Source organism: Sapajus apella, unplaced genomic scaffold (genome assembly GCF_009761245.1).
Source record: "Sapajus apella isolate SASKATOON/1434 unplaced genomic scaffold, GSC_monkey_1.0 scaffold30, whole genome shotgun sequence".
Lineage (NCBI taxonomy): Eukaryota > Metazoa > Chordata > Mammalia > Primates > Cebidae > Sapajus > Sapajus apella.
Genome location: NW_022436970.1, coordinates 4,201,739 through 4,224,012, shown reverse-complemented (window position 1 = coordinate 4,224,012; position 22,274 = coordinate 4,201,739). Strand labels below are relative to the sequence as shown.

At 43.0% G+C, this 22,274-nt stretch overlaps 1 protein-coding gene across 9 annotated transcripts in view; it reads right to left on the bottom strand.

Moving 5' to 3' along the window:
- The window catches only part of NEDD4L (NEDD4 like E3 ubiquitin protein ligase), a 356,397-nt gene that overhangs the window by 162,922 nt on the left and 171,201 nt on the right, over positions 1-22,274 (bottom strand). Inside the window, exon 1 of one of the 9 annotated variants that reach the window (XM_032293596.1) lies at positions 20,090-20,832. The exons of 7 other annotated variants lie outside the window; for them this stretch is intronic. The gene's annotated coding sequence lies outside the window, so the exon portion shown is untranslated. Of the gene's footprint in view, positions 1-20,089; positions 20,833-22,274 lie in introns of those variants that run through there. One more of the 9 variants, XM_032293598.1, reaches the window with a different exon arrangement.

Below are 22,274 nucleotides of genomic sequence, written 5' to 3'. Positions count from 1 at the left end.
GGTAAATTTTTGTGTTATGAGAAAATACCAAACATGAGAGAATAAATACACGGGTCAGAGTCTGCTCAGGACCTTCAGCCCAGAATGCTGTCAGTCTCTGAGGCTCTCAGCTCAGAAGGCTGTTGGCCCCCCAGACAGTCCCACTTTGCTGTTCTGTCTGGGTGTCTGCTTCTCAATACCTTCTGCACTGCCTGGGTGGGGGTCTCCACGGCTGAGCTGGTCTCAGTATGACAGTGTGTGCCAAGCACCCAAGAAAACAGCAGGCAATAGCAGTGGTCCCTGACTTCCCATGCAAATCTAGGGCCCCACCCTAGACCTGCTAGATCAGAATCTCCAGGGTCAGGACCTAGGAGTCTACATTTATCGAGTGTCTCATGTGATTTCTATGCACTGGTCCGTCCATACACCACTGCCAGATAGGAGTCTGAAGGCATGCATAGAGCCAGGAGGCACAGACCAAGAGCAGGGCATGGGCATTCCAGGCAGAAAGATCACAGGCAGAAGTCCAGTGATAGGCTAGAGCTGGGGTTCCAAACATTGAAAAAAAAGCCTGGCATGGCTGCAGTCAGGAGGGCTCAGGGAGAACAGGCAGCTGGAGAGGGAGCCCAGGCTCAGACCACAAGGAGTCTGCCATTCCTGCAGAGCTCAAACCCTGGCTCTTCATCAAGTAGTAGCTACATGACTTTGGGAAACGTACACAGCCTCTCTGTGCCTCAGTTTCACCATCTATGTAATGGGCATAATAGCAGTACTTCCCTTATAAAAAGCCTGTTGGAAAGACAAATTATAATAGTGCTTGACAGGAGTATAGTGAGCACTTAATAAACATTAGCTGCCAGCTGGGCATGGAGGCAGGTGCCTGTAATCCCAGCACTCTGGGAGGCTGGGAAGGCAGATCACTTGAGGTCAAGAGTTTTGGACCAGCCTGACCAACATCTCTACTAAAAATATAAAAGTTAGCAGGGCGTGGTGGCATGTATCTGTAGTCCCAGCTACTCAGGGAGCTGAGGCATGAGAATAGCTTGAATCCAGGAGGTAGAGGTTGCAGTGAGCCGAGATCGCACCACTGCACTCCAGTCTGGGCAACAGAGTGAGACTCTGTCTCTAAATCAATCAATCAATCAATGTATGTTAGCTGCCACCATCATCATCCTCATCATGGAGCTCTCTAAATACAGAAGAATCGTGGTCACACTCATTACAAGGAGATAAGACAGCAGGCAGGAAGAACCACTGGAAGTCTTCTGCGCCAAAGGACAAGAAAGCTCTGAAAGGAGAGGCGGCAAAAGGATTGACTACTCATCCAAAGGCGGACTCAAAGGAACAAGGTGGCCAACTGAATGCAGCAGGTAAGTGGGTTAGGAGGAGAGGGAGTCCATGCCAACTCCAGGTCTCGGGCCTCTTGACAATTTATGCCATTGCACCTGGGTCCTAGAATCTTCTGCTCCATGTTCATGATGGTGCATTTGTATATAAGTGTGCAAAGGCCATCATACCAATGATAGTCTGAGCTGTCTGTCCTCAGATGATCCTAATGATTCGGTGCTATTCCAACAAGAAGTTTGAGCATTGAGCCTGGCCTCCTAATCCACATCAAGGTTGGGCAGACAGCAAAATGCACCCTGAAGGATCACAGGTTCCTCAGTATTTTTCATTGAGTAAACAAAATCCCGAAGAAAAGCCATTTGTGAGGTTCTAGCTGTTCACTCACAAGTAAGACACCTCACTGTCACATAAAAGATTATATCTAAAGGAAAAAATACAAGCATAACATCACTTTAGAGATATGAGACACACCAGGAACTGTGCATGAAGTCAATGGCTTGGAAACAGACTCCCTGAACTAGAATGAAGTCATAAGGAGTCTGACAGATGTCAAGATACTCAGCAGGAAATCCTCAGGCACCTGCTCTCTCAGGAAAGGTCACCAAAAAATCCTGGTCAAAAACCTACTCTGGTTTTGCAATATTTCCAAGAGAAAAGCTTTTTAATTATTGTCTCATTCATTCTCAATATGGAATCCAGTGCTGAAAATTCAATTCTCCCCTCTGGGCCTCGGCTCCGGTTCTAAGAGAGAGACTGCAGGCCTGCACTGATCTCAAGTGGGTTTAAAGAATTCAGAGATAGAAATCTTATTCAACGGTCTTGTTCCACCTTCATCACCATGAAGCATAAGACAGCACAGATGAGGTCAGCTGTCAAGGAGAGTTGAGTATGAGATTTTCTGGGTTTGCTCCATTGCTCAGCCTTTCTGGGACACACTGCACAAGGACAGTCAGTTCTGACGGGTCATTATTGGGGTAATGCTTGACCTTCTCCATTTGATTCACTGAGGTGTACCATGTTCGTTCACACCTATTATTTGCTAACTTTTATCAGTACAAATAGCCTTTGCTGAGCTCCACATATTTTAAGGGGGTAGGGTCAATAAGGGGAGAGGAGAGGGCAGGAGTTGCATCCAAAGGGCAAAGTGTCAGAGAGATTACATTCCGTCTGCAGCTGGATTGCAATGACACTGACTTATCTACATGTCACAGAGGTGTTCTTCCAAGATACTCGGATATCAGAAGAACAATAAGAAAGGCCTTCATTTTTCAACTGTGCCTCCTAAGGAGCATCTCAAACTTAAGCAAAGGAAGCAATATTTCTTGGCTGTAAAAGGAGGATGTTCAATACGGCACTGGAACAGCCTGTAAAAAGACCATGTCTTTGCTCTCTATGGGCAAAGAGCAGAGGACTCATGGACACAGCATATTTCACAGGGCCATAGAGCAAATTTCTTTTGACTACCTGACACACTGAAGTTTTAGCTAACCCAGAGAAAGTTGCATTGTAAAACCCATTTTGTTAATGACAACTTGTTATGTTGAAGGTTTCCTCATTCTTTTCCACTCTTACGGTTACCATCAAGTGTTATATAACTTATATCCTCAATAAAGTAACACTTATAAAACACTTATAAATATAGAAAAAACCTAGAATGTGAGAAAAAAATATACATAAATACATGGAATAATATTGAAACTTAAGTTTTTATCTAACAAATTGTCCAAGATTGAAAAAAAGGTAATACTTTCTAAAGAGAGGCAGACAATTAATACTCTACTATAGGAAGGAATAATTATTGCGACTTTTCTGGGAAAAAAACATGGCAGAAGTATCAGAAGCCTTCAAAGTGTTGATGCCCTTTGATTCATCAAATTTATTTCTAAGGATTAATCCCAAAGAAGTAATCAGAGAGGCAGGTAAATATTTACTGGCATAAGATACTCATTACAGCATCATATATAATAATAAAAAATTAGAAGCAAACTTCCAGCCCAATAATTGGGAAGTGATTAAGTAAATTACGGTACAGTCATGTACTAGAATATTAGAAACCATTAAAATCATGTTTTCTAATAATATTTTAAAATGAGAAAAAATCACGGTATAACATTAAGGAATAAGCAGATCTAAAAATGTGGCTAATACAAATATATATATGTGTGTGTATATATATGTGTGTGTATATATATGTGTGTGTGTGTGTGTGTGTGTGTGTGTGTATATATATGAGAAAGTAATTAAAGAAGAGAAGGCTAAAATGTTAATAGTCATTCTCTCTAGATGATGTTTATGAATTATTTTCTCATTTATGGTTTTTATTAAGTTTCTACTGTGAGCAAGTACTACTTTCATTAGTATTAAAAGTTATGAAAATACAAATAGTTACATATACACTTCAATGAGGTATGTAACCCTGTAATTTCATGGCCAGCCTACATCTCAAAAACAAACCCTAAAGGGCTTCACATATTTTGTTTGCTCAGAAATCTGACTTAAATCGATGACTACTGAAAAATTTTGAAAACAATACGTACATATCTTTCAGCCCAAGATTTACTTAAAGCATAAAGCATGCTTTAAAATACATCACTCATCAAAAATGAGCAAATATAAGAGATTAATGGGTTAGATTATAGTCAAATGCATTCTTAACCTAAGCAGCTAAAAAAGACATTAAAACTTTATTGCTTAGGCACAGGCTGTGAAGCTGCTGGAAAAATATACTTTTGGATACTTCTGTTATAATGGTTTTGTTGTTTGGAGCAACTAGTGGTTTACCTGCATTCTTAAATCTTCCCAGCCACTAAGTCTTGACATCTCCAGTCACGTTCAACTCTGGCCTTGCAGTCCCTCTTGCCATCCACAATTAGTCACTTGAGGGTCCCAACTTGGGTCACAGAGACTCCTGGGAGCCAGGGACACCTGTATGTGCGTCTATCTTTAACACATATATACACATATAAACTTTCACCTACAAATTACTGAAATATCCGATAATCTGAGACCTGTCTTTACTGCCAGCATATTCTATTATGCCTTTTTCCCATAGATGGGCAACCACCAGAGTTAAGACACACACCACCATGGCTGGCTAATTTAAAAATTTTTTTTTGTAGAGACAAGGTCTCGCTATGCTGCCCAGGTTGGTTTCAAACTTCTAACCTCAGGCGATCTTCCTGCCTCTGCCTTCCAAACTGCTGGGATTATAAAGTGTGAGCCACTACACTTGGCCAAAGACACATTTTTATTTTTATTTATTTTTGGGATGGAGTCTCACGCTCTCGCCCAGGCTGGAATGTCGTGGCACAATCTCAGTTCACTGCAATCTCTGCCTCCCAGGTTCAAGTGATTCTCCTGCCTCAGCCTCCCAAGTAGCTAATGATATCGATGTAGCTATCTGTGTAGGCTTCTATACAGATATCATCAGAGCTGTGTATACATGTGTTGACTAAAAAAATATGTGCTAAGAAAAATATTTTTTATTAATATGTGGTGACTAATAAAAATATTGAAGCTTAAGTAGTTTGTTAGAAAATTTTGTTCCTTTATCTTTTGGTAGTAAAAATGTTGTTCAGTAGAAGTCACAAAAAGGAAAGTTTCACCTATAAATTACTGAAACACCCATTCAGCCACCAAAGAAAATGATAATCTGTGACTTGTCTTTATTGCCAGCATATTCTATTATGCCTTTTCCCCATATATGTGCAACCACCAGGGGTTAAGAAAATAGCTCTTTCTTTTATGCTATTAATCATGGAGCCAAGAGAGATAGCAACTCACAAGGCTATAAGGAAAGGGGGAAACAAAAACTGTTCCCTTTTTGGAAACTGTTTCACAATTGGTTTTATTCCTCAGATTGTCCAGGAGCGTCCACCATACACAAGAGACCGTGGTGGGCACCAAAGTGGGGGGCAGGAAATAGAGGTAAAGAGACATAGGAACAACAAAAAAAAGAGACACCTGCCCACAAAAAGGCCATCTACTCCTCCTCCAGAGGATCCAAAGTCAGACAGCAGTGTTTCTAGTACAGGTTTTGCCTTTGTGAAAGCTGGCTATATATATTAAGAGCTCAAAGAAGCTGATCAATGATGATTATTCAAGAATGATCTGAAACGTAGGAAAACCTGTGAACAATGGTCATAACTTCCAGGGTCATCAGGCAGCTTCTGGGTGGCAGCACAGTGCTTGGTGCCTCAGAGACACCATCACTCATCCCTACAACAACTTGGCAAGGTGGATCTTAGTCTTCATTTCATGGATGTGTGAAAGAAAAGGAATGGTGGTGAGGCCAGGAGGCAAAGAAAAAAATTCCAAGATAAGATCATGTCAGTCAGTGGCAGGACACTGAGTGACCAGAACAGCCCACCTAACCTCACGGTTAGAAGAAACATTAAGCCAACCAGTACTTCATAAAATATATATTTTTTTTTAAATCTTGAGATGGGGTCTTATTCTGTCACCAAGGCTGGAGTACTGTGGCCTGATCATGGCTCACTGCAGCCTCAACCTCCTGGGCTCAAGCAATCCTTCCACCTCAGCCTCCTGAGTAGCTGGGACTACAGACACAACATGCCTGGCTAATTTTTATTTTTATAGAGACAGGTCCCACTATGTTGCCCAGGTTGGTCTCAAACTCCTAGCCTCAGGCGGTCTTCCTGCCTCTGCCTCCCGAACTGCTGGGATTACAGGTGTGAGCCACTACACTTGGCCAGACACATTTTTTTATTATTTTTATTTTTGGAATGAAGTCTCACTGTCTCACCCAGGCTGGAGTGCAGTGGCACAGTGTTGGTTCACTGCAACCTCCGCCTCCCAGGTTCAAGCGATTCTCCTGCCTCAGCCTCCCAAGCAGCTGGGATTATAGGTGTGAGCCACCACCCCTGGCTATAAAGATATATTTTTAATTGTTTAATTATGTATTTTTATAATAAATTGGCTCCTTCTATCCCCAATTTATAAAGCACATAGCCTTCAAACAAACAAAAACCCACAGAGATACAGATTGTACTGAAAATCAAGTATGGGGACACACTTCTGAACTAATTATTCATTTGGAACCCTGAAAGTCAATTCCTTGACCAGTATCACCCACATCCTTGTGATCAAAAAGAAAACAGTGCTGGCCAAGTACAGGCACTATGAGCTTAATGTCAACATGGAGGCCACATTGAGCTGTGTCTAATGAAAAAAGAGAGCAAGTTCTAATGGCAGGAACCACTCAGGGAATTCAGCCTGGATTAACTAACCAGGGAAAAGATGATGCTTACTTTTAATTAATTCTGGCAGTCATTGGTTCCCAGGACCAGGCTTGCACTTTACTTCCACTGTCACCGTATGCTCCTGGGATGCCAGGACTAGAGCTGGGCATGCAGAGGCACACAGTATCCTGACGCTGCCGAGCATCTATGTGTGCCCGGTGCTCAGGACAAGGTCTAGCCAAAGGAGACACCATTCAAATGAGTAAGCAACAATAAAACCTGTTCCCAGTGTCGCACCGAGAGTGGACCTCACAGGGTTAATGTACTGGACAGACGGTAAACTGCATGGTGGAGTTCAGTGGTGCACAATTATGTGCCCTGCTGCACACTTCCTGTGTACTTAAGCATCAACCTCTTTGCCACTGAGTGTTTATATGTGCGGAACACTGTCACTTCCTGCACAATCTCTGAATGCACCTGGGAACATTCTAGGTTTCTCCGGGTGGGAGTGACAACAGTGCCAGAAGTATCTCGGGAACTTACTCTACACTCAGCTCAGTTCTCACTGCAAAACCTGACTTGATTCTCACAGGCAAAATTGTCGGAGGGAAGGGATTTCTCCAACACATGGAGTTAAGAGGGGATGTGGCAGCTTCCAGTGTGACGCCCATTCAGTGATACAGCTGCTGCTTACACACATTCCCAGGGGCACCAGGAAAGCCCTGAGGCAAAGGTGTTGCTTGAACTTGGCACTGGTCTGAACAAAAATAAAGAATGAAAGAGCTCATCTGGACCCATTCTCTATCTTATAAGATGAGGAACCATGTATCCTGGAAAGGTAAGTTGAAGTCCCAACTCCCAGCCTTTCAGAATGTGGCCTTTTTTGGAAACAGTGTCTTCACAGAGGTAACTGAGTTCAAATGAGGTCACCAGGCACAGTGGCTCATGCTTGTAATCTCACCACTTTGGGAGGCTGAGACAGGAGAATCCCTTGAGCTCAGGAGTTCGAAACCAGCCTGAGAAACATAGTGAAACCCCATCTCTACAACACTTTTTTAAAAACTTAGCCAGGCATGGTGTCACACCCCCATGGTCCCAGCTACTCAAGTGGCTGAGGTGAGAGAATTGCTTAGGTCAGGGAAGTTGAGGCTGCAGTGAGCCATGATCATGCCACTGTACTCCAGCCTAGGTGACAGAGCAAGACGCTGAAGGAGGGATGAATGAAGAGAGGGAGGAAAGTGGGGAGGGAAGAGGAAGGAGAACAGGGGAAGGGAGGAAGGAAAAAAAAAGAAAAATTATTTTAAAAAGTATAAATGAGCCGGATGCGGTGGCTCATGCCTGTAATCCCAGAAATTTGAGAGGGCAAGGCAGGCCGATCATGAGGTCAAGAGATTGAGACAATCCTGGCCAACATGGTGAAATCCCACCTCTACTAAAAATACAAAAATCAGCTGGGTGGGGTGGTGTGAGCCTGTAGTCTCAGCTGCTCGGGAGGCTGAGGCAGGAGAATCACTTGAACCTGGGAGGCGGAGGTTGCAGTGAGCCAAGATCTCACCACCACTGCACTCCAGCATGGTGACAGAGCGAGACTCTGTTTCCAAAAAAAAAAAAAAAAAAAGAATAAATTAATGAATGAATGAAATGAGATCATTAGGTTGAGCCCTGGTGTTCTTATGAACAGGGGAAAGGTAGAAACAGAAACAAACAGGCACAGAGGAAAGACGATGTGATGTGAAGACACAGGAGAAGACGGTCATTTACAGGCCAAGGAACACAGAGCACTGCTGGCAATCATCATAAGCGAGAAGAGCAAGAAAGGATCTTCCCATAGGGCTCAGAGACAGCATATCCTGCTGACTCTTAATTTCAGATTTCTGAACTCCTAAACTGATAGAAAATAAATGTCTGTTGTTAGCCACCTAGTTCATGGTGCTTTGTCATGGCAGCCCTAGCAAACTAATACCCCTTTAAAGCAAGCCTTCTTTGGAAACCCCTGGGACCAAACATGCTACAGAATTCTTCCTTTTTTTTCTCATTTTAGAACGATGACTGATATGGTTTGGCTGTGTCCCCACCCAAATGTCATCCTGAATTGTAGCTCCTATAATTCCCACATGTTGTGGGAGGGACCCAGTGGGAGATGATTGAATCATGGCGGCAGTTTTCCCCATTCTCGCGATAGTGACTAAGTCTCATGAGATCTGATGATTTTATATGGGGTTTCCCTTTTCACTTGGCTTTCATTTCTCTCTTGTCTGCTGCCATGTAAGATGTGCCTTTCGCCTTCTGCCATGATTGTGAGGCCTCCCAGCCATGTGGAACTGTGAAGCATTAAACATCTTTTTCTTTTAAATCACCTAGTCTTGGGTATGTCTTTACTAGCAGCAAGAAAACGAACTGATAAAATGACTCAGTGATTACTCCAATTATTGTATAGCATCCCCAGTAGGGGCTGGGGCAGGGCCCATAAGCAAATGCTAGTATCTGTGCAGCAAGAGGCACAAAGGGCTGAATGAAGTGTTATACATAATGTCTAGAATATTCTCAAATCTATTCATAGCAGGTTTTGCTCTCAAATCAATTTCCTACAAACCTACGAAGATGTCTTTGGTTTTCAGGGGTTTCTGGACTTTGGAATGGCAGGTAAGGGATCGTGGATCTGCCCTAGAAACGCTTAAAATATGTGCCCTCCTCATGCCACCACCCTGCCAACCACATTCAGCCTGCAGTCCAAAACACACCCCTACCCGTGAAATCCTAGAATTCCTCAGGGAGACCAAAGGGCAAAAGTTTGCCCTCAACTCTCAGAAAAGCTACTTGCAAATAAAAATTCAGAGATTTTATCTTCAAGTCTATTAAACGTGCAAACAAACCACCTGACACTTGACTTTTCTGCTACTCTGAGTGCTGCCCTATACCCCAAAAGACTTCTTAAGATGAAATTCTTAAAGCAAAGATAAAACAAGTGTGTGATCACAGAGAGAAAAAACTATAATCAACAGAAAAAGGGCTATATTATGGTGATGCCCCTATCTCCTGATGCATGGGTGCCGTAGGATGTGTATTTTCCCCAGTTATGCAGGTCACTGTCTGGCAGGTACTCATGTTTGGAACCCCAGGCCCATGCGCTATCAAGAAGAAAGGGAGTTTACCAAAAGAATGACGCCCTCATCAGCATTCAAAGACTTGGCTGGCCCACCAGTGCGAACTCTGGAATCCATTACTACATCTCTAAAGCTGGACACACACTGGAGATTTTTTCCTTGTTGTCTGATTCATCCAAAAAGGACATGCTATCACACTTGGATCTCAGGGATCTCAGCCTGGTTAAATTCAATACAAATCTAAGGGCATTGTGATTTTTAAAAATCCACCCTTAAGTTACTGCGAGTGCTAGACTGGATACTGAAGGACTTCTGCAGAGAGTGCAGGGCAAACTCTGTAATCATTAGTAGAGCATTGTTCCTACACACCCTGCCCCCCCACCCCCCCCCCGTCAGAGTGCATGCTTGAGCATCACAAGCTTTTGCCTCTAGATGACATTGTTTTATGGGTGTACTTTCTCTCTGTCCCTGTGACCCTGGAGAAAAAGTGCTAAATAATCATGGGGTAAAGGCACAGGGAACACATTAAGAGAATTTACACAGAACAAAGTGTACCTCTCCCGTAATTGCCATGGAGTCAGACCTCTGTTATATTTAACCAGCAGAACACAGGATCCTTCTTTAACTTTTGCCCTATGCTTCAGACTTTCTATTAGGCAGGAAGTGGAGGATCCAACTTAAGTCACTTGCCGGCCAGGCATGGTAGCTCATGGGTGCTGTGGGATGTCTATTTCCCCAGTTATGCAGATCAGTGTATGGCAGGTACCCACCTTTGGAGCCCCTGGGCCCATGCACTGTCAAGAAGAAAGGGAGTTTACAGAAAGACTGAAGCTCTCATCAGCATTCAAAGTCTTGTCTGGCCCACCAGTGTGAACTCTGGAATCTATTACTACATCTCGGTTGGCCAAGACAAGTGGATCATCTAAGCTCAGGAGTTTGAGACCAGCCTGGCCAACATGGTGAAACCCATCTCTACTAAAAATACAAAAAAAGTAGCTGGGCAGGGTGGCTTGTGCCTGTAATCCCAGCTACTTGGGAGGCTAAGGTAGGAGAACTGCTTGAAACTGGGAGGGGGAGGTTGCAGTGAGCCACGATTGTGCCAAAGCACTCCAGGCTGGGTGACAGAGTGAGACTTTGTCTCCAAAAGAAAGAAAGAAAATAACAACAACAACAACAACAAAAAAAACCCACTTGTCAATAACAGCCACATCTGCTTGGTTTTCTAAATAGGTCAATGTAGTATCTTCAAAGTTTTCAGGGCACTCAGCCCCGGTGTCTGTTTGTTCATCCTTCACACTTTCTCCCCATACTTTTGGAAATCCTTGATTCTTCCAGGCTCCAAGCAGCCAGCACCTCCTTTCCCTCATCTTCCCAGGATGAACCACCCCCATAATAACCAGCCTCGAGACTCTCTGAATTCCTACAGTCTGAATACCTAGACCACTCTTGGTCTCACTCTGCCACCCAGGCTGGAGTGCAGTGGTGCAATCTCTGCAGTCTTGATCTCCTGGGCTCAAGCGATCCTCCCATCTCAGCCCCTGTGAGTAGCTGGGACTATAGGCACGCCACCACACATGGCTAATTTTTTTTTCTTTTTTTTTTTTGGTAAAGACACGGGTTTCCCCAAGTTGCCCAGGCTGGTTTTGAACTCCTGGCCTCGAGGGATCCTCCTGCCTGCACCTCCCACAGTGCTGGGATTACAGGTGTGAGTCACCATGCCCAGATTTGTTTGTACCTTTTCAAGTGTGTAAATCTTAATTCTCCTAAGCGGCTGCACATCACTCCGGGCTGCTGTCCATGTCTTAGGCTAGTGTGTATTTTCCATGCAACCTTGTAGAAAACAAGCCCCCAGTAAACATTTCTTGGTTGCTTGATGTCTTAACAAACACTATGATATGTTACCTTCTTCCCAGGGTTACATATTTGGAAGATAGTCTTGTCTGAGTTGCCAAAATGTGGTATTCTCAGTGTGTTTACCTCATATCTGATAATGAATAACTAGATGCAGAATTATTTTCCACATAAATCTAATTTTCTTGAAATTGCTTCATTCTCCTCACTTTTCTATAATGTAGAAAACACAGGGTCATTTCCCAGTGTCCGGAGTTATAAGCTCACATATACTTAAAGAAACAACAAAATGATTTAAAAAAAAAAAAAAGTTTCACAGTGAACCTCATTTCCGCAACAATGTTACCTGATACCCAAAACTGAAATCAGGAGCCACTTTTGATTAACTGAAAGCATGAACATATTACCTGATTTACAGAGTTGATATCCTTGTGTGTTAAAAACAAATATTCAAATCAAAAGGACACAAGAAATACTAATGTTTGAGGGCTAACTTTGGGAGCAAATAACAAAATATTTAATTCCAGGAAACCTGGTGAAACTGTTAGTAATCACTTATAAACTGAAACGGGAGTTCACATTTAAAAATGGATCTTTAGCTCACTATGCACCATTATAATTTTTGTTTCCAGCTGCTTAAGTTCTGTGTCAGTTTTCATGCTTTTTCATGTCGTGCTGATGTTTTTCCAACCCAAAAACTCTTTCTTTAAATGAAGATGTATAAGCCTCAATCTAGATGTGAATCTTCACATACCAAATAAACTATTAAACAGCTCCCAATAATAATGATCGAGAAAACATTCATTGTAATTAACCTCAAATTTTTGTGCAGCTGACGTGGAATGAGATACTATTAAAGAGCGATGACAATTATATTAAATATGTGCCACTTGGGGATGCAGTGAGCATCAGCACAAATGGAGACATGAAGTCCCCCATCAACTAGGTCACTGGGGGACAAAGTGTGATAGATTACCGCAGGCAATGTGATGATGAACAGGGACTTTGTCACCGTGCCATCCGCTATGCTGGGGCAGCAGTTTGAGATCTCAGCAACTAAGGTCCCGGAAGCATGCCTGCCTGCAGCGTTGCTCCTTGCAAATGAGCCTAAACCCTAACAAGACATGTGCCATCTCCATGTAAGAAATGGCATTTGCGTGGAAACAACTATGTATTCCAGCGAAATATCATCTATTAATTGCTAATTACATTGACACTTTATATATTCTGCAGTCTATAATTCTGAAAAAATTCTAAAAGGTAAATAGGTCCTATAAAAAAACACAAAAGGAAAAGGAAAAAAAATCACCCTCTTCCATGGTTAGCAAAGTCGTTTTGCCACAGAGCAGTGTTCGAGCACTTCACATGCATAGGAATCACCTGGGATCTGCTTAAAATGCAGTCTGATTGGGTAGGTGTGAGCTGCGCCTCAAGAACATACATTTCTAACAAGCTCCCTGGTGATACTAATACATCTGGTGGGAGTGGCAAGACTCTAAGGAAGTTCAAATACCGCTCACTTTGCAAAGAATTCCAAATGTGGATGAGTGCATGGGCTCTCCCATAAAGAACTGAGACCTTACGTGGATATTCCCCAAAGTCCATCCTGGGCCTCTATTCATGCTGCAGCTCTCCTTAGGCACGCTCATACCCTGCGCCTCCATAAATACCTCCCTCACTATTAATGGCCAGGACCTCAGGCTTGAGCACCAGGCAAGCAAATGAGGGCCCCTTCCCGCCATCCCAACCTCATTGATTAAATACCTTGAGGATGAAATTCATAGGAAGTCCCAACTTCCTCTTTTCCATATCTTGTCAATGCAGCCAAATTATTAACCAAATAGCGTAAGCCTCACCCACTCTGCACTGGTTCTTTGTAACCTACGATGAACCATTGTGGCAGACACGGTCTACCCAGCTCTGGCCCCTGCATGCCCCTCCACTGTCATCTTCCATGTACCTTATACATGTAGCCAAGTAGGGTGACTATGAATTTTAGTTCTCTAGTTCCCAGAGCACATCATGCTTTCCCCTCTGCTAGAAATGCCCTGCTCCCACCTGGCATGCTCCAGTGCCTCTGGGAAGGCTTCCTGGCCCTCAAGCTCCACTCCTGTTGGCAGAGGCCTATCAGTAGTGCAGATGTTTACTTATGTGTCCATTTCTGCTACTGGTCTGGAAGCTCCCTGCAAACAGGGCCATGGCTTGGTCACTTGTGTGTATCACATTCCAGTCACACAGTGGGTCTACAACAAAGATTGCTTTACAGGGCATTGAGATGGCCCTAAGGCAGGTTATGGGAAATGGAGGTACTGGGTGGAGTGGGGTAGGCTAAATCTTGAGCTTTATGGTAAGTAGACACTGGAAAATACCCATCTACCATAAAGCATATAGTTTTCACATGCTGTCCAAGAGCCAGCTCTATTATTTTAAGGTGTAATATTGCTCAAATTTGGGGTAAATTGGATAGAAATAAAATAGCGTTACTTGCTATTATGAAACTTACACTTGGTTATTTTTCTGATGTCATGACTAAAAAAAAAAGAAGTCCAATAGCAATGGAGCAGAAGCTGCAAGCAAAGGATAATCTGCTCTTAGGGAGTTTGAACAAGAGGCAATTAATAAAGGATTAAGCTAAGTAAAACCACAGCGGAACATGTAACTGCAGCATGTTGAACACTGAAAACCAGAAGGGCAATTAGGTAGGAAAAACCCATAATGGGTAACACACTCGCTGGGTCAGTGAACAACAGTAGGAACTTCACAGGGCTAATCCCTTGTGGACAGACCTCTTTCTAGAAGAGAAGCAAGGGAAGCAGACTCTAGCCCTCAGACAGAGCATGCAGGCACGTCTGGCACCCAGTGAATTCCATTTTACTAACGCATCAAGGTGGGATTAGGTGACCCGCAGACAACTCACCTCCAACTAGTGACAGCTCAGAAGAAACCATAGTCTCCAAACTGACCAAAATCAGGATCACGATGTCCTTCAGGGCACCCCCAGGAAGACCGCCTGAAGACTCCTTTACACAGACCCTCCTAAACCTCTGGGGTCTGCGTTTCTTTCTCTCCCATTTCTTCATTCAACAAATTCTCACTGGACACCACTGCATGTCAGGCATGGTTGTTTTAGGCACCTGAGATGTGCCAGGGAAGAAAACAGACAAGACCCCCTCCTTTTGTGAAGTCTGCATTTTATCAAGGGGAGATAGGTAGCAAGCAATACAGAATCAATTAGTAAAGTACACAGTGTTAGAAGATGATAAAAACTCAAACAAGAAGCACAGCAAGGAGGACTGATGTGGGGACGTGGAGGCAGGTACTGGCTGCAGGGCAAGCACCTTGCTGATTCTGTGAAATCTGTGAGTCACCACTTGAAGGAAATACATTGTTCACTGGAGAGGCAGACTCTAACAAAAATATAACAATTGCACATTTGACAATAATCAGATTTCTCTTTTCTTTAACAGATGCCTTGGCTGACTGGATTTAGGGTAACACAGTGGCATCACGGAGTCTGGAGTCTGACATGCCCTAACTTTAGCTTGCCATATGCAACTCAGAAGAACTGGATGTCATCTCTATCAGCTGTAACAGTGAGGTCTCATGAGATGAGAGGGTCGTACACCCTCTAGCACAGTGCTCAGCACTTGGCGAGCTGAGGCTGTTAACGCTGCTTAGACTAAGGCCACAGTGGGTCCCAAGGGCTTCCCTGTCCCCAAGCACAGCATAGGAACTTCCCTGCCCCTGCCCCTGCCCACTTGAGAGACTCAGAAAAGACAGCTTTATTCTCAGTAGTGCTAAATTTAAGAAATTTAGGAAGTAATCAGTCTCATGACGGTGTTGATCTGCGTATGTGTTCCCATTCATTCCTCCCCATCAATATTTATCATAAAGTTGCAAAAAATCATTTACCAAGCCTGGTTCGATGGGTTGCTAAAATCAGTTTTGACTTGGGGATGAGAGAAACATTGAGCTCTGCTATTGGAGGTCAGTTAATCTAACACAATTGCTTTTGGCAAATGACAAAACTGGGGGACAAAAGGCACTTTTGCCCTCAACGGTACAGCCTCAAGTTCAGGCCTTTACCTCTATGTATAAACTGCTACACTTCTTGGAGGGCAGCATAATTAATTCTCTCTGAGGATATTCCATAGGTGTGGATGTTCCTAGTTTCCAATACTGATTAGACGAAAAGAGACTTGCGCATCTTTGATGAGTGGAAATATTTTTTCCAGGAAATATCCATTCATTCTGCTCCACAACCAACAGCCACTTACACTTCTGGGCATAAGAGGTTATAGCTTTCTATGAGAATGATATTTATAAAGACTTCTAAAAGTAAGTTGGCTTTTTTTTTCTTTTAACCACTAACCTACTGTCAGCCACAACTTCCATACTAACCAAAAATAGACACATTAGAAAGTGTCAGGAGATATACCAGGCAGAAGAAAACAAAAATGTGCCATCTTACCAAAGATCATCCACCCACAATTGTGATGCCCTTACTCTGATGTCCTTATGGCCCCCAACACTACCACTAATTATATTATCAGTTGACTTGGTTATCACGGGTCTCCTCCACTAGGCTGAAGTTCCCTGAAAGCAGAGACGTAGGTGGTCGCAGATGGCTGTGCACGCCACTGGCTCAGGGCCTAACGTGCTTTTTAGCTTCTTCTGTTTGCACTGGTATTTCAAGCAGTGGCCTCTGAGGGGCTCGGGACATTTTGCTGAATACATGAATTGCACCTTCATGTTGGGAGGCTACTTCGATTCTAACTGGTACACTTGCCATTTGGGAGCTTGCAAGCTGCATTTTACCTTACCCACACTTCTCCCCTCCCTTAAGAAATAAGAAGCAAAGCAAAATATAGATGTGCAGAAGCACAACAAAAAGGAAATGAAATTGTGAAGCGGATAAAACCCAGGATCAGGCAGATGAAGTGACCGGGGCTGCTCCCCGCCCAAGACGGGACAGTGGGCTGCCCCACCCACATGGCTGAGCTGATCTCACTGTTGAGTTTCTGGGTTTTTTCCCTAACCTGGTTATTGCTAAACTGAGATGCTGGCTTTGTCATCAAAGCCTTCAGTTCTGTGTCATGCTCAAAATCAAATTTTAACGGCAATATCCCTAAAAAGGAATAAATGTATCATCTCTCCAGGGATCTGCAGTGTTGCTCGGGTGACAGGGCCCTGACTGTATCTTGTCTTCTCTTTCTCTTACCCGCCCCCCAACATCCCTTTCTCTCTGACACTTGTACTCTTTAGCTTTCATAACATTTCCAGCTAAGTCACTTGTTTTTTCCAGGAACGGAGGATTCTCCTGGCATACACACAGTGAAACAGTCACCTGGGGTGGGTGGCCCTCATCAACGAACAAATAATTTAAAGAAAATTCATTTTTTTAAACCAGCTAGCAAAATGAAGGGGCGTTTTCCCAATCTGATCACCACTCTCATTAGGCCAATGCTTCATGGCTGTTAAAGTACTTATTTAAAAACAAATAAACAAATCAAGTGAATACAAAAGTAAGAGGAAAAGAACAATCGACCTTAAAGAAAAAATTAGCTCAACAAAAATGAGCAAGTGAAAGGGAAAAGGAAGTCTCCCTCCTTGTCTAGCACAAGAGACACTTAGAAAATATTTGGTAACTAACTTAAAGAATAAAGAGAAAACTTATTTTCAAGTAATGAACAAGGCAAGTGACTTAAACAGCCTTTTGAATGAGCTAAACTAAATAGTTACACAAATACCACACAGGACAGTGTCCAAAGAGAACAATTCCTTTCAGATAGATCACTCACTGGTTAACCTCAGATACAACAGGTATGGCCCTGAAATACTCAACACAACAGGGCAAGAGAGAAAAAGTGGAGTGTTATCAAAATGCCTTAAAGCCTGCCATGCTATTTCCTTGAATGAAGTTAGAGATTTCCTTCGATTCTCAAGCCTGTCAACTTGGCATGGCAGATCTCAGCCAAAATAAACTCCTGGATGCAGTTAATTGAGCTAAAAGGGGTCAAATCCCAGCATTGGCAAAGGCTCAAAGGTCACGCACACCCCCCCCCCACCCCGCCCTGGCCCTGGCCTCTAAATGGCTTCTGCCCAAGAATCTATGACCAAATGACCTCTGATAACATGACAGGGTTTCCAGTCACTGACCTTAGTCAGAGGAGGCTGTTTATAATTGCATGTGATCTTCTCGCCTGCCGCAGGCCAGATGAGTAATAGTGAAGTGAACAAGACAGCTTACATCACCAAAAGTGGAGCTTTTTTCCATGTATTCTATGAAACTCTACTGACTCCACCTGACTGCTTGATCTCTGTTTCCACTTAGTCTGAAGGGCAGGGGAGTCTCCCTGTGGTCCCTGTAGGGGGGGCACCTGGGTAATGCCTGCCCACATCCCACTGCCCACCTGTGCTCTTGGGTACTGAGAAAACCAGACCAGGCACAGAGGAAGCACAAATATTTACTGTAGATGAGGGTGTGTGGAGTGACCCTTGGGGAATTCTGGCCACTGGGAACGCAATCAAAATAGACTCAGAAAATACCTGAGAACATGTGCTTCTGCCATTGCCCTAAAGGCCAACAGTCTCTGAAACCTCCATGATCCAAGGTGAGGGAGTAGCAGGCTCACTTCAAGCCCACCTGTAGAAAGGAAAGCCCCCTCTATGCTACTAGCACATTGCATCATATTTAACTCAAAGCACCTGAGAAGGAAAAGATTTCCATCAAGGTGAGAGAAACAATATGAAAATGGCTTCACATGAAAATTGACTTGGTAAAACCCTAAGTACAGACTGAGAAAAATAAACATTGCCTGGAATGAAACATAAAAGATCCCAAACAACTCTCCCATCCCAACAGAACCATCAAAACCACAGAAGCTCCTGTTCTAGCACTTGCCTTAGTAAGTGCTGTACATAGAGCCCCCCACCATCACTACATCCACCAAACAAACCACTCTGGAATAAAACTTCTATACTCAAGTAGCAGAATTCATATAATTTGATGCCTGCCTTCATTTTATATCTTTTCATTATATTCCACAATGACAAGAGATTTTCCCAAATGTGATGTTTTAAATCAACATTTAGTTGCTATATAGGATTCCAAAAAACCTTTATTTAATTTAAAAAGGCAAATTTTCATAAAAATAGGAATAAAAAAGGTTAACGCCTAACATCTGTAACTAATACAGATGTTTACTTTCTCTTAATTAAATAAAAAGCATTTCTTCCTCTCTTCTTGACTTCACCGTCATCTTACTAGATTCCCACAAGAATTAAAGTTTACTTTCTACACCTTACAGACATTTAAAAAAAGAAAAAGAAAACACACCCACCACCATGGCCATTCTTTCTCTTTCTGGTCATTGCTAATGAAACTCACCAGCCTGGAGCCAGCACAAACTTAACTTTAAAATCCCTCTTCTCTTACCGAGTTGTTTGCTTTTGTTTCTTTCACTGGCAGTATTTCATTCAAACATGTGTAAAGTACTTTTACTTTATGCAAAATAAGTATTAAAGAAGAAATATTAAAGCATAGCTACAAAATAAGTACTAAAGAGTAACTCAGGTTTGATTGCAGGCTTTGACATTTCATATTGACACATTTTTATTGTCTTAGAATTTCAATCATCTTAACACTTCATGACATCAAAAATACTTTACTGAAAGTAACCTGGCTCATTAATATGAAGGTGTGGCCTGCCCTTAAATTTATTTCAAGGTTTGTCAACATATGAATACACTACAACTAGTTAACAGTTTATGAATCATCATCAAATGAGACAGCAAAGAAACAGAACTATCACGTGTTAATCATACACAGTATATTCACATGTATGAGTAGGAAAGGTGGGAAACTGATAGAAAACCTGAAGGAAAAACTCAGTTGAATATTTTCCGGCCTTTGACTTTCGTTCTCTCAAACAAAAAATAATAATAAAATTTAGTATAAATCATGTAAGCCAAATTACTCATACTGAGGAAGAGAAGATTTCTTTTGCCACCAACCAAAAATTCACATATAAGCCATGAATTATTCTCCAAGCAAACTATTTTATGACCTCAGATGGTGTTTCACTTGAAACCAAGTAGAGCTGGTATCTCCCTCTTCTCCAGGAGGTTTCTAAGTCAGAAATACTGAGATTCGAAACAGAACAGGAAGGAAAACACAATTGTTTCCTCCTCAATCTGTGATTTCTAAAATAGAAAACAGCATTCATAGAACTTACATGGTCTCTATTTTCCATTATTTTCAAAAATAAAAGCATCTATTATTGCTTTCCTTTTTGGAATAAAATCTGTGCATTTTTCTAAATAGTCAAGAAAGATAAGAAGCAAAGCACAGGGGATCAGAATTCAGATCCCAATTCTTTTCAAAGTTCATTCTTTGCCTTTCATTCTTTTTAAACATAAGGAGAGTAAAATTGACAAATTACAGCTAATTCCAAACACTGACAAGCATTTAAAATGGAAAACCTTGGTATGTGCTAGAATTATGCCACTGACATTAAAACAGTACTACACCAAAATCAAACTCCACGCCAAGAGCAGATGTTACGCATTCATATAACGAACACACAGTGGTGTCTTTGTTCTTACCTATACTTTTCCTCAAGGCTGATGAAAAACAAGGCTGGAAAGGGTTCAGCTGGGCTAGCGTTGCTACAAATCTACCCCGTGAGTCTTCGGCTCCCTGGCCTCGTCTTCCTCCTTCCCAGTTTTAAAGCAGTGTCTGTACACACCTCTGCTGATACCGGGGGAATACCAGCAAGTTTTAACACAACTGAGAAGGAATGCACCCAGCTCTCCACTTATACTGATGATTCACTTCAACGACAGGTAGAAAGAAATGCTTGTTGGTGGAAAAGGGAGTTGCGTCAAGCTCCACCCCCTACCGTAAGGTTAAGTAACTCCACCCAGCTCAGCAATTAGCTTACATCATCACCTGGTGCCTTATCTCCAGGTTCCCTGCAGTTGTTCCTGAGGCATCTCTTCTCAAATGAAGTTCTCAGTGGGCTCATCACACAGGATGGGCAACAGCAGAGGTTGCAGGGTTCTGTGGATGACTCTAAGTCTGGTGGGGCTGTTTTGCTTATTTAAAGCCAGATCAGAGATTTTGGGATTTCCGACAGTAGAGGTCAGCCCTTCATCCTTCCACTAACTCAGCTTCTACATTCTGAGGTTCTGGCCTTCAAGGCCCCACACTTGACAATGGGAACACAACTTCCTAGCTCTCCAAAAGCTTTTGGTCTTGAAGAGGGGGAAAAAAAGCAGGAACAAAAATAATTATGATACAAACCACAGCCCCAAACAGAATCGATAGGGGATTCTGTGTCAGATGAGAAACAGCTCTGCCCTGTTAATCTGCAATCCCAGCTGTGTGCCCTTAAGTGTACATCAGGGCCATAAAGGTGCCAGCGGAGCTCTGCCCTGGTTCCTGGAGGTACCAGGTCCTCGTTTGAGGGGTAGTCTGGCAACCTGACCATCCTTACTCTAAGGAAATTCTAAGAGCGGGTCAAACACGCGCTCTCTCTGTGACGGGCACTCTGCTACTTCTCTTTCCTCTAGCTGGAAGAAGTCACACCCTACCCTCCAACCCACGCAGGCCTCCACCCCAGCAGATGTGGCTCTAATAGGAAGTATCCCCAGTTGTAGCAAACAGCTAACTTTCTACATGCACTCAAATTTGGTGGCACGCTCACTCATGAAGTGTTCCTGGCACGTCAAAACCCTGTAAACTAGACTTGCACTTCCCCCCAGCGCTCAAACGCTGAGATTTCCAGACTAACGGATCACCCCTCGAGGCTGGGAGGACTGCTGAAGTCGTAGAGAAGCAAGTGGGTACCAGGGTTCAACTAGACGGGGGACAGGGCCAACCATTTTCAGTCCTTTTTTTTTTTTTTTTTAAGAGACGGTCTTGCTCTGTCACCCAGGCTAAAGTGCAGCGGCACAATCTCGGCTCACTGCAGTCTCTGCCTCCCAGGTTCAAGCAATTCTTGTGCCTCCGCCTCCCGAACAGCTGGGACCACAGGTGTGAGCCACCACGCTTGGCTAATTTTTGTTTAGGGTTTTGCAACTTTGGCCAGGCTGGTCTGGAACTCCTGGCCTCAAGTGATGCACCCACCTTGGCCTCCCAAAGTGCTGGGATTATAGGTGTAAGCCAATGTGCCCAGCTTGTTTTCAGTCAAATTCTTAAAACAAGAGAAATATCTCAAATTTTTAGTCTTCAGCAGTTGAGGACACACAAGTGCCCAACAGACTAAATTTAAGAACAGGGTTTTCATCATCTTTGATTATGTTTAAAACTATCAAATTAAGCTACAATGTTTCCAATTTACACACTGGCTGGAAGGTTAAAAAATACTTATACCATATACTACAATATGGTATAAGAAAATGCAACTAACCAACTTGACAAGTTTTATTTTATTTTTTTAACAATTTGCCTATTCCCTTAAAGATAAAAAGCACCTATACTTCCTACCAAATGCTACCTGATTGTGATGGGCTAAATTGTATTTGCCCAAAATTCCTACGTGGAAGTCTTCAACATCTCAGATTCTGACTGTATTTAGAGAGGGTATGTAAAGAGGTAATTAAGTTAAAATGGGGTCAGTCGGCGGGTCCCAATCTCATATGACTGTGCCCTTATACGAACAGGAGATTAGGACACAGACAGGTACACAGATGACCTGGGAAGACCCAGAGAAGCCATTTGCAAGTCAAGAAGAGAGGCCGCAGAAGCAGGCAGCCCTGCTTCATTGTGGGCTCCGGACATCCAGAG